The sequence below is a fragment of the Bombina bombina genome, chromosome 7, assembly GCF_027579735.1.
Source record: "Bombina bombina isolate aBomBom1 chromosome 7, aBomBom1.pri, whole genome shotgun sequence".
In the NCBI taxonomy this organism is placed as follows: Eukaryota; Metazoa; Chordata; class Amphibia; order Anura; family Bombinatoridae; genus Bombina; species Bombina bombina.
Window position 1 is genome coordinate 20,536,789 of NC_069505.1, and position 13,011 is coordinate 20,549,799.

A 13,011-nucleotide genomic window follows, 5' to 3' on the forward strand; every position below is an offset into this window, starting at 1 on the left:
ACGCCTGTATCAGGATATCGTCCAGGTAAGGAGCCACCGCTATGCCTCGCGGTCTTAGGACCGTCAGAAGTGAGCCCAGAACCTTTGTAAAAATTCTTGGGGCTGTAGCCAACCCGAATGGAAGAGCTACAAATTGGTAATGCCTGTCTAGAAAGGCAAACCTCAGGAACTGATGATGATTCTTGTGAATCGGAATGTGAAGGTAGGCATCCTTTAAGTCCACTGTGGTCATGTACTGACCCTCTTGGATCATGGGTAAAATGGTTCAAATAGTTTCCATCTTGAATGACGGAACTCTGAGGAATTTGTTTAGGATCTTTAAATCCAAAATTGGTCTGAAGGTTCCCTCTTTTTTGGGAACCACAAACAGATTTGAATAAAACCCTTGTCCTTGTTCCGTCCGCGGAACTGGATGGATCACTCCCATTACAAGGAGATCTTGTACGCAGCTTAGGAATGCCTCTTTCTTTATCTGGTTTGCAGATAATCTTGAAAGGTGAAATCTCCCTTGTGGAGGAGAAGCTTTGAAGTCCAGAAGATATCTCTGAGATATGATCTCCAACGCCCAGGGATCCTGAACATCTCTTGCCCACGCCTGGGCGAAGAGAGAGAGTCTGCCCCCTACTAGATCCGTTGTCGGATAGGGGGCCGCTCCTTCATGCTGTCTTAGAGGCAGTAGCAGGCTTTCTGGCCTCCTTGCCCTTGTTCCAGGACTGGTTAGGTTTCCAGGCCTGCTTGGATTGAGCAAAAGTTCCCTCTTGTTGTGAAGCAGAGGAAGTTGATGCTGCACCTGCCTTGAAATTTCGAAAGGCACGAAAATTGGACTGTTTGGCCTTTGATTTGGCCCTGTCCTGAGGAAGGGTATGACCCTTACCTCCAGTAATGTCAGCAATAATTTCTTTCAAACCAGGCCCGAATAAGGTCTGCCCCTTGAAAGGAATGTTGAGTAATTTAGACTTTGAAGTCACATCAGCTGACCAGGATTTGAGCCATAACGCCCTACGCGCCTGGATGGCGAATCCGGAATTCTTAGCCGTTAGTTTAGTCAAATGAACAATGGCATCAGAAACAAATGAGTTAGCTAGCTTAAGAGTTCTAAGCTTGTCAACAATTTCAGTCAATGGAGCTGTATGGATGGCCTCTTCCAGGGCCTCAAACCAGAATGCTGCCGCAGCAGTGACAGACGCAATGCATGCAAGGGGCTGTGTTACAGAAGCATTAGTTATTCTGTTGTGAAGAGCTTATTTCCCAGCAGCAATGCCTGAACCAGCAAGCCAGCGCCTAAGAAGGGCTCCAAGAAAACTGTAACAAGTTTCATTTCATAAAGAGTTAACTCTTTTTTTTCAGCTTTTAGAAACTATTGTCTAATCACCTCTGGAGCCAGACTGCTAATTGATAAGATGAACTTGTAAACTTGTTATCTTAAGTACTGTAATCCTATTGTGGCCTGTCAAAGGACAGTGCTCTCTATCTAAATGTGTGATGGGGGATTTTGTGCTTCCCCCCCTCTCCCCCTGGGAGTGCCCTGTGTGCATGTAACCTTAATAAAAAGCAGGCTGGGCATCCCAGTCCTGAGTTCTTGTTTGACCCTCAATCGCAGCGTTGACTCGTTTTTGTGGGCAGAAGGGTATCCTAGCTGTACTGCAGCTAAGGGAGATTATTCTATATTTGCGAGACTCATATAGAATACTATGGAAAGCAGCTTCTCCCCTCTTTAGCAATAGGGATCCAGGCTACTAAGCGGTCCATCTCTCAGCGAGACTAAGGGTAACCGTAACATTTGGCGGCAGCGGAGGGATTTTCCTGGATTTCCTAGGAGAGGTACAGAACGGATGGAGAGCGCTTACGAAAAATTGAAGCGTACAACCCTAAAGGATTTACTTGAAAGCAGAGGGGGTACGCCAGCAACCGGCCGAGGAGAGAGCTGATCGCAGAATTGACCGAACTGGATCAGAGCTTCACAATGGCGGAAACACCGACCACGATTAGTGACGAAAAAACCAGGATTGTTCGGGAAAGGCTCTCATTATACGGGCCGAACCCCTCCATGGAATTGGTACAGCAGTTGATGGCGGAGGCGGACGAGGATATACGAGAGACTCGAGCCCACGAACTCAACCTAGCGAACGCACACCGCAATGCTGAAGCCCCGCAGGTAATCATCCCTGTCGAAAATGCTGGGAGGCCCAAGATACCCTATGCGGCATTTCGACCCTTCCTAGAGAGCAAGACAGGGATTGATGAATATTTGGCGGACTTCGAAAGGCAATGTGCCCTGCACCAGATTCCCAACAGAGAGTGGCCCACGATATTGTCTGGGAAACTATCCGGGCGAGCCCTGGAAGCCTTTCGTACTCTGGGTGCTGAGGAAGTGACACAGTATGAGCTAGTTAAGGAGACACTGTTGCGACGGTACGCTGTAACTCCGGACACGTATCGCCGACAGTTTCGGGGCACGGAAAAGAAGCCTAACGATACCCATATGGAATGGGCGCACCGAATGCGGAGAGCGGCAAATCACTGGCTGAGCGGAAGTAAAGCGGTGACTGGGGAGGAAATTTTACAATTGTTTCTCTTAGAACATTTTTATAATGGCATGGAACAGCAAGGGAAGGAATGGCTGCGAGACAGGCGGCCTTCTACCTTAGAAGAAGCAGCCAAATTGGCCGATGAACATTATGACTCCCGTCTTCACGAACCCATGAACTACCGAGCTCCAGCACGGGTCGAACCCAGAGAGGTTTACCGTGCACCCCCTCGTGCTGAATTCCGAGCCCCGGTGCCCACAGGGCCCGTCCGACACTCAGGACCACCCAATAACAGCTCTGAGCGTCCCAGACCGACTTGCCACCGATGCAAGCAACCAGGGCATTTCATGGCTAGCTGCCCCCTTAATACGCACCAGACACCCAGGAATTACAATTACCCCTCTGGGTCCTATCGTCCGGCCCGGGCCCTCTGTGTTAACCAAGAGGCCCCTATGGAGGGATATGTGGGGCCGCTTCACGAGGCAGACCCTGTATATGCTGCCTCAGATAACCGCCAGCACCATCGGCAGAGGGTATGGCTCGAGGGGCGATCTACCGAGGGATTGCGAGACACAGGGGCTACTATCATGCTGGTACAGAGTCATTTGGTGCCAGAGCACAAGCGATCCGGACAGACTGTGGCCGTTAGAGTGGCGGGGGGGGATGTGTACAAAATTCCAACAGCTAAAGTGCATCTTGATTGGGGAGCGGGAAAGGGGGCTGTGAACGTGGGCCTAATGGATAATTTACCTGCCGAAGTACTACTGGGCAACGATTTGGGCCCCATGACTTCTGCCTATGCTCCAGTATGCAACAACGAGGCGGACCCAGTGACTACACGGTCCCAAGCCCGGACGGAGCGAGAGCTCTCACCAGTGCGGGAGACACAGGTAAGACCTACCCCGACCTTGCCTGACAGGTTAGGCCCCATACCCTGGGACACCCCAGATGCCTTCGAGGCAGAGTCTAAGACTGACCCGACCTTACAAAAGTACCGGGAACGAGCAGAGACCGGAGGGGGCGGGGCAGATAACGAAACATTCTTATGGGAAAAAGGGAAACTATACCGCTGGACAGAGAAAAGGGGACAGCGTAGGCGACAGCTGGTAGTGCCCCACAAATACCGTCAAGAAATCCTCAAAATAGGCCACGACATCCCCTTAGCAGGCCACCTAGCCGTTACCCGTACCCTACACCGCATTACTCACACGTTCTTTTGGCCAGGGGTGCACGCTGACGTTAGAACTTACTGTAACACCTGCGATGTGTGTCAACGAGTAGGAAGGCGAGGCGATCACCCTAAAGCCCAGCTAGTAAATATGCCCATTGTAGAGGAACCCTTCAGCCGGGTTGCTATTGACCTAGTGGGACCACTGGCTACCCCTAGTCCCTCCGGTAAGCGATACATTCTTACCGTAGTGGACTACGCTACCAGGTACCCAGAGGCTGTCGCCCTATCCAACATACAAGCGGATACGGTAGCGAATGCACTAGTACAGGTGTTCTCCCGGGTAGGATTTCCAAAAGAAATCCTATCCGACCGAGGCACCCAATTTACGGCTGAATTGACCCAACAACTCTGGCAGGTTTGCAAAATTAAGTCCCTCCTAAGCTCCCCATACCACCCCCAGACGAACGGGCTGTGTGAGAGGTTCAATGGGACCCTCAAGCAAATGCTCAAGACGTTCACTCAGGAATACCGAGACTGGGAACGCTTCCTGCCGCACCTCCTATTTGCTTATCGGGAGGTGCCCCAGGAAATGACAGGGTTCTCTCCCTTCGAGTTGCTCTACGGAAGAAAGGTACGGGGACCCCTAAACCTGATCCGGGAGCACTGGGAGGGAGAGATGGAGGCTGACGGTGTCCCAATTGTGCCATACGTGCTGGAACTCAGGGACCGAATGGAGCAATTAGCCAAATCCGTGCGGGCTAATCTCCAGTTGGCCCAGAGAAGACAGAAAGTATGGTACGATCGGGGGGCCCGAAAGAGAATCTTCACCATAGGACAAAAGGTGTTAGTACTTAAGCCGGTGAAGACAGACAAATTGCAGGCGTCCTGGCAGGGTCCCTACCAGATCGTAGAGAAAAGGGGAGACACCACTTATGTGATAGCTAGCTGCCACGACAACAATCTTAGAAAGACATTCCATGTAAACATGCTCAAGGAATATTTTGAGCGACCAGAGAACGTGACGGCCGTATGTTGTTCCCCTCAGGAAGACCCCGACAGTTTACCCATTCCAGACCTATTAGAAAAGAGCCTCCCCACAGGTATAGTGGCGCAGGTTCAGATAGGGGACCGACTTAGCCCCACTGAAAGGGAGCAGCTCAACCAACTCCTCCAGTCCAAACACCTCACCTTCTCCCCGAAGCCAGGGTACACTACTTTAACCACCCACCAGGTAGATACTCCGGGACAAGCTCCCTTGCGCCAGGCTCCGTACCGAATCCCCGAAGCAGTTAGGACAGGAATGAAGAAGGAGATCGATGAGATGCTCCAGCTCAGGGTAATTGAGCCCTCCGATAGTCCCTGGGCCTCCCCAGTTGTCTTGGTGCCCAAGAAAGATGGGACCACCCGGTTCTGCGTAGACTATCGGAGGCTCAATGAAAATACCGTGACGGACGCTTACCCTATGCCCAGGGTAGACGAGCTACTCGATCGTATAGCCAGGGGAAATTACCTGACCACTATTGACCTCTGCAAAGGTTACTGGCAGATTCCCCTGGCCCCGGAGGCTATCCCCAAGTCGGCATTCGTCACCCCATTCGGCTTATATCAGTTTAGGGTAATGCCGTTTGGGATGAAGAATGCCCCAGCTACATTCCAGCGCTTGGTGGATAGGCTCCTGGATGGCTTCCAGAGTTTTGCTTGCGCCTACCTGGACGACATAGCGATCCACAGTGAGTCCTGGGAGGACCACTTAGCTCATGTGGGAATGGTTCTGGATCAGATCCGGGCTGCTGGCCTGACTCTGAAGCCAGAAAAATGCCACTTTGGGATGGCCGAGGTACAGTACCTGGGTCACCGGGTGGGGTGTGGAAAGCAGCGACCAGAGCCGGCCAAAATAGAAGCTGTCGCCAATTGGCCCACCCCCATCACTAAGACTCAGGTCCTAGCCTTCCTGGGCACGGCAGGGTACTATAGACGGTTCGTACCAGACTACAGCACACTTGCCAAACCCCTGACTGACTTGACCAAGAAGAACTTACCTCGACAGGTCCTGTGGTCTCCCCACTGTGAAACGGCTTTCCAGGCTCTCAAAAATGCTCTAATTAACGCTCCTGTCTTGGCGGCCCCAGCCCTTAACAAACGTTTTATCGTCCATACAGATGCTTCCATGTTCGGGCTAGGAGCTGTCCTCAGCCAAGTAGGCGAAGATGGAGGGGAGCATCCAGTTGCCTACATCAGCCGGAAGCTCCTGCCCCGCGAAGTCAGCTATGCAGCGGTCGAAAAGGAGTGTTTGGCTTTGGTGTGGGCATTAAAGAAATTGACTCCCTATTTATATGGTCAGGAGTTCACTCTGGTCACCGACCATAACCCGTTGGTGTGGCTGAACCGGGTCTCTGGAGATAACGGCAGGCTATTACGTTGGAGCTTATCGTTGCAAACCTTCAATTTCACCATTACTTACAGACCTGGGAAACAGAATGGCAACGCCGACGGGTTGTCCAGACAAACCGACCTCAGCCCCGCATAACCAGCGGTCTGGACAGCCTTAGTCTGCCCCGAAAAGGGGTCAGACCGTGTCTGCCAGAGTGTTCCACAGAAAGGGAGCAATGTTACAGAAGCATTAGTTATTCTGTTGTGAAGAGCTTATTTCCCAGCAGCAATGCCTGAACCAGCAAGCCAGCGCCTAAGAAGGGCTCCAAGAAAACTGTAACAAGTTTCATTTCATAAAGAGTTAACTCTTTTTTTTCAGCTTTTAGAAACTATTGTCTAATCACCTCTGGAGCCAGACTGCTAATTGATAAGATGAACTTGTAAACTTGTTATCTTAAGTACTGTAATCCTATTGTGGCCTGTCAAAGGACAGTGCTCTCTATCTAAATGTGTGATGGGGGATTTTGTGCTTCCCCCCCTCTCCCCCTGGGAGTGCCCTGTGTGCATGTAACCTTAATAAAAAGCAGGCTGGGCATCCCAGTCCTGAGTTCTTGTTTGACCCTCAATCGCAGCGTTGACTCGTTTTTGTGGGCAGAAGGGTATCCTAGCTGTACTGCAGCTAAGGGAGATTATTCTATATTTGCGAGACTCATATAGAATACTATGGAAAGCAGCTTCTCCCCTCTTTAGCAATAGGGATCCAGGCTACTAAGCGGTCCATCTCTCAGCGAGACTAAGGGTAACCGTAACAGGCTGTAAAATAAAACCTTGTTGAATAAACATTTTCTTAAGGTAACCCTCTAATTTTTGGATCTGAATAAGCACAACTGTCCTCAACCGGGATAGTGGTACGCTTTGCTAAAGTAGAAACTGCTCCCTCCACCTTAGGGACAGTCTGCCATAAGTCCCGTGTAGTGGCATCTATTGGAAACATTTTTCTAAATATAGGAGGTGGGGAAAAGGGCACACCGGGCCTATCCCACTCCTTACTAATAATTTCTGTAAGCCTTTTAGGTATTGGAAAAACATCAGTACTCACCGGCACTGCATAGTATTTATCCAGCCTACACAATTTCTCTGGCACTGCAATTGTGTCACAGTCATGCAGAGCAGCTAATACCTCCCCAAGCAATACACGGAGGTTCTCAAGCTTAAATTTAAAATGAGAAATCTCTGAATCAGGTCTCCCAGATTCAGAGACGTCACCCACAGACTGAAGCTCTCCGTCCTCAGGTTCTGCATATTGTGACGCAGTATCAGACATGGCTCTTACAGCATCTACGCGCTCTGTATCTCGTCTAACCCCAGAGCTATCGCGCTTGCCTCTCAATTCAGGCAATCTGGATAATACCTCTGACAGGGTATTATTCATGATTGCAGCCATGTCCTGCAAATTAATCGCTATGGGCGTCCCTGATGTACTTGGCGCCATATTAGCGTGCGTCCCTTGAGCGGGAGGCGAAGGGTCCGACACGTGGGGGGAGTTAGTCGGCATATCTTCCCCCTCGACAGACCCCTCTGGTGACAATTCTTTTATAGATAAAGACTGATCTTTACTGTTTAAGGTGAAATCAATACATTTAGTACACGTTCTCCTATGGGGCTCCACCATGGCTTTTAAACATAATGAACAAATATCCTCTGTTTCAGACATGTTTGTACAGACTAGCAATGAGACTAGCAAGCTTGGAAAACACTTTAAAGCAAGTTAACAAGCAATATAAAAAACGTTACCTCCGTAAAATGTGCCTTTAAGAGAAACAAATTTTGAGAAAATTTTTGTACAGACTAGCAATGAGACTAGCAAGCTTGGAAAACACTTTAAAGCAAGTTAACAAGCAATATAAAAAACGTTACCTCCGTAAAATGTGCCTTTAAGAGAAACAAATTTTGAGAAAATTTGAAATAACAGTGAAAAAAGGCAGTTACACTAACAAAATTTTTACAGTGTATGTAACAAGTCAGCAGAGCATTGCACCCACTTGCAAATGGATGATTAACCCCTTAATAACAAAAACAATAATAAATGACAAAAACGTTTTTTAAACATAGTCACAACAACTGCCACAGTCTACTGTGATTGTTACCCTCCTCAAACACGACTTTGAAGCCTTTTGAGCACTTCAGAGATGTCCTGTATCATGCAGAGGGAAGCTGAATGTCTCTGTCAGTATTTTTATCTGCACAGAAAAGCACTAAAATAGGCCCTTCCCACTCATATTGCAACAGTGGAAAGCCTCAGGAACTGTTTCTAGGCAAAAATCAAACCAGCCATGTGGAAAAAAAACTAGGCCCCAATAAGTTTTGTCACCAAACATATATAAAAACGATTAACATGCCAGCAAACGTTTTATATTACACTTTTATAAGAGTATGTATCTCTGTTAATAAGCCTGATACCAGTCGCTATCACTGCATTTAAGGCTTAACTTACATTAATCCGGTATCAGCAGCATTTTTCTAGCAAATTCCATCCCTAGAAATATATTAACTGCACATACCTTATTGCAGGAAAACCTGCACGCCATTCCCCCTCTGAAGTTACCTCACTCCTCAGAATATGTGAGAACGGCAGTAGATCTTAGTTACTTCTGCTAAGATCATAGAAATCACAGGCAGATTCTTCTTCTAATGCTGCCTGAGATGAAACAGTACACTCCGGTACCATTTAAAAATAACAAACTTTTGATTGAAGTTAAAAAACTAACTATAATACACCACTCTCCTCTTACTACGTCCATCTTTGTTGAGAGTTGCAAGAGAATGACTGGGTATGGCAGTGAGGGGAGGAGCTATATAGCAGCTCTGCTGTGGTTGATCCTCTTGCAACTTCCTGTTGGGAATGAGAATATCCCACAAGTAATGGATGATCCGTGGACTGGATACACTTAACAAGAGAAATGAAAATCTTTTCACTGGTTCCATGGTGTAATGGTTAGCATTCTGGACTTTGAATCCAGCGATCCGAGTTCAAATCTCGGTGGAACATTTTTGTGTTTTCTTATTTACTTTACTTATTATTGGTTATCTTCTAACAGTTGAAATCATAATTTGGTTTGATGCACATGTAACTGAGAAACAAAGGAAGGAAACAAATGCACAAAAAGGGTTTCCATGGTGTAATGGTTAGCACTCTGGACTCTGAATCCAGCGAATGCACAAAAAGGGTTCCATGGTGTAATGGTTAGCACTCTGGACTCTGAATCCAGCGATCCGAGTTCAAATCTCGGTGGAACCTTTCAAATTTTAATCTTCTACATTTACAACACTAAAATGGATACTGCCACTACTGTTCAAAATATTGCCTGAAAATATAGTAATCATACTACCCAAATATGACTACATTAAAAATTGATGTCTTTCTCCGTTTCGTATACAGAACATGCATGAAAATTAATTCATGACCTATCTTGGAAGCTTTGATGAGTGAAAAACCTGTTCAGACAATAAAGAAACCCACACGGTCTCCTCTGGAGGCGTGGGTTTGAATCCCACTTCTGACAATTTTGTACTCTTTTTCTGAATGCTTAAATCTGTTATGAAATTGTTAGTAGCACATTTTCAGAATTCTTTAAAAATTTCTTCTTACATGGTAAGTTATCTATCCTACAAATTATTTACACTCCATCTAAATGGTCAACAAGCATTTTCATCCTTAAAGGGACAGTCAACAACCAAAATAAACTTGATTTAATTATTTACTTGCCACACGATTATGCCACACATCCTTCTTCCTATTCTGCAGTCCACAATGAATCGCAATTTAAAAAAAAAAAAACTGCTGTTCATGTAAAAAAATGGAAGCCAAACTCCTCCTAAGTTTACGTCATTTTGAAGCTGATTGTAACAGCAAATCACATGAGTGTTGGCCACAACGTTCACGCCCAATTGCGCATGCACAGTATTTTTGTATAGTTGCTAGCGGCCTCTTTATTCAAGGACTGTAAGAAGGTTCCTATTTCAGTGACAGACTGCCGGTTCTTTGCGCATGTGTTAAGCTAAAGGTTCGTCATCAAGTTTGGCGGGCACGAGAATATTTCAAACAAGCTCTGGGGAAGAAGACAATGGGAGGAGGAGTTTGGGTTTCATTTTTTTTTTTTCAAAACGGCTCGAATTCAAATAAAGAAAAAATAGCGATTCACTGTGGATTGCAGAATAGGAAGAAGGATGTGTGACATAATCGTGTGGCAAGTAAATGATTAAATCAAGTTTATTTTGGGTGTTGACTATCCCTTTAATATATAACTGTCCCTGTTAAAAAAAAAAAAAAAAAAAAAAGAGAAGAAATGAAATGAAAATGTACTCACTGGTTCCATGGTGTAATGTTTAGCACTCTGGACATTGAATCCAGCGATCCGAGCTCAAATCTCGATGGAACCTTTTTGTGTTTTCTTATTTACTTCTTAATTGGATATGACATCTGATATCATATGATAAGAGCAAAGCCTTTAGAGATCTCTTAATTTTGAACCAAATTATTGATTATCTTCTAACAGTTGAAATCATTATTTGGTTTGATGCACATGTAACTGAGAAACAAAGGAAGGAAACAAATGCATGAAAAGGGGTTCCATGGTGTAATGGTTAGCACTCTGCATCCAGCGATCTGAGTTCAAATCTCGGTGGAACCTTTCAAGTTTTAATCTTCTACATTTACAATACTAAAATGAATACTTCCACTACTGTTAAAAATATTGCCTGAAAATATAGTAATCATACTAACACAATATGACTACATTTCGTATACAGAACATGTGTGAAAATTAATTCATAACATATCTTGTAAGCTGTGATGAGTGATAACTTGGTCCAGAAAAGAAACACACTCTATAGCTTCCTAAGATGTGTTCAACTTTGTCAGGCTGGCCGAGCGGTCAAAGGCGCTGCGTTCAGGTCGCAGTCTCCTCTGGAGGCGTGGGTTCGAATCCCACTTCTGACAATTTTGTACTCTTTTCTGAATGCTTAAAAGTATTTACACTCCTTCTAAATGGTCAACAAGAGTTTTCATCCTTATAATCAATGATTTTTATTGAGGCAATACAAGAAAAAGAAAGAACATAATCATAATATACATTTCTCCAACATTGGTGTGTCCGGTCCACGGCGTCATCCTTACTTGTGGGAATATCTCTTCCCCAACAGGAAATGGCAAAGAGTCCCAGCAAAAGCTGTCCATATAGTCCCTCCTAGGCTCCGCCCACCCCAGTCATTCTCTTTGCCGTTGCACAGGCAACATCTCCACGGAGATGGTTAAGAGTATGTGGTGTTTAGTTGTAGTTTTTTTTTTTATTCTAGTATCAAGAGTTTGTTATTTTAAAATAGTGCTGGTATGTACTATTTACTCTGAAACAGAAAAAGATGAAGAGTTCTGTTTGTGAGAGGAAGATGATTTTAGCAGCAGTAACTAAAATCGTTTGCTGTTTCCACTTAGGACTGTTGAGATGAAGTAACTTCAGTTGGGGGAAACAGTTAGCAGACTTTTCTGCTTAAGGTATGACTAGCCATATTTCTAACAAGACTGTGTAATGCTGGAAGGCTGTCATTTCCCCTCATGGGGACCGGTAAGCCATTTTCTTAGTCTCAAACAGAATAAAAGGCTTAATATGGGCTATAAAACTGGTAGACACTTTTATGGGCAAAATCGATTGCTTTATTTGAGCATTTTGTACATGTTTATGTTTGAAATTCACACTTATAAGCTTGGGGAACGTTTTTTAACGTCAGGCACTGAGTTAGACACCTTTCCAGTCAGGAAGGGCCTTCCCAGTTGTAGGCTGAGCCTCATTTTCGCGCCATTACTGCGCAGTTACTTTTGAGAGCAAGACATGCAGATGCATGTGTGTGGATCTGAAAGTAGTTGGAAATGTTCCTAGAAGGCTTCATTTGGTATCGTATTCCCCCCTGGGTTTGGTAAAGTCGCAGCAAAGGCTGTAGCTGGGACTGTAGAGGGGTTAAAACTGTAACCGGCTCCGGTTTCTTTATTTTAAGGGCTAAAGCTCTGAAATTTGGTGTGCAATACTTTTAATGCTTTAAGACACTGTGGTGAAAATTTGGTAAATTTTGAACAATTCCTTCATACTTTTTCACATATTCAGTAATAAAGTGTGCACTGTTTAAAATTTAAAGAGACAGTAACGTTTTTGTTTTAAAACGGTTTTTGTGCTTTATTGACAAGTTTAAGCCTGTTTAACATGTCTGTACCTTCAGATAAGCTATGTTCTATATGTATGAAAGTCAATGTGTGTCTCCTCCTTCAAAATTGTGTGATAATTGTGCCATAGCGTCCAAACAAAGTAAGGACAGTACTGCCACAGATAGTAAAGTTGCCCAAAATGATTCATCAGATGAAGGGAGTAGACATAGTTCTACATCATCTCCTTCTGTGTCTATGCCAGTTTTGCCCACGCAGGAGGCCCCTAGTACTTCTAGCGCGCCAATGCTTATTACTATGCAACAATTGACGGCAGTAATGGATAACTCCATAGCAAATATTTCTTCTGTTATGTGTGATCAGTCCACGGGTCATCATTACTTCTGGGATATAACTCCTCCCCAACAGGAAATGCAAGAGGATTCACCCAGCAGAGCTGCATATAGCTCCTCCCCTCTACGTCAGTCCCAGTCATTCTCTTGCACCCAACGACTAGATAGGATGTGTGAGAGGACTATGGTGATTATACTTAGTTTTTATGACTTCAATCAAAAGTTTGTTATTTTACAATAGCACCGGAGCGTGTTATTACTTCTCTGGCAGAGTTTGAGGAAGAATCTACCAGAGTTTTTTACTATGATTTTAACCGGAGTAGTTAAGATCATATTGCTGTTCTCGGCCATCTGAGGGAGGTAAAAGCTTCAGATCAGGGGACAGCGGGCAGATGAATC

At 45.4% G+C, this 13,011-nt stretch overlaps 2 non-coding genes across 2 annotated transcripts; both read left to right on the top strand.

Annotated features, from left to right (window-relative positions):
• The first annotated feature begins 9,295 nt into the window (after positions 1-9,295).
• TRNAQ-CUG (transfer RNA glutamine (anticodon CUG)) lies at positions 9,296-9,367 on the top strand. Its single transcript has one exon. It is a non-coding gene; the product is annotated as a tRNA-Gln (tRNA).
• Positions 9,368-10,985: 1,618 nt separating this feature from the next.
• Positions 10,986-11,068, top strand: TRNAL-CAG (transfer RNA leucine (anticodon CAG)). The gene has a single exon. It is a non-coding gene; the product is annotated as a tRNA-Leu (tRNA).
• The last annotated feature ends 1,943 nt before the right edge of the window (positions 11,069-13,011 follow it).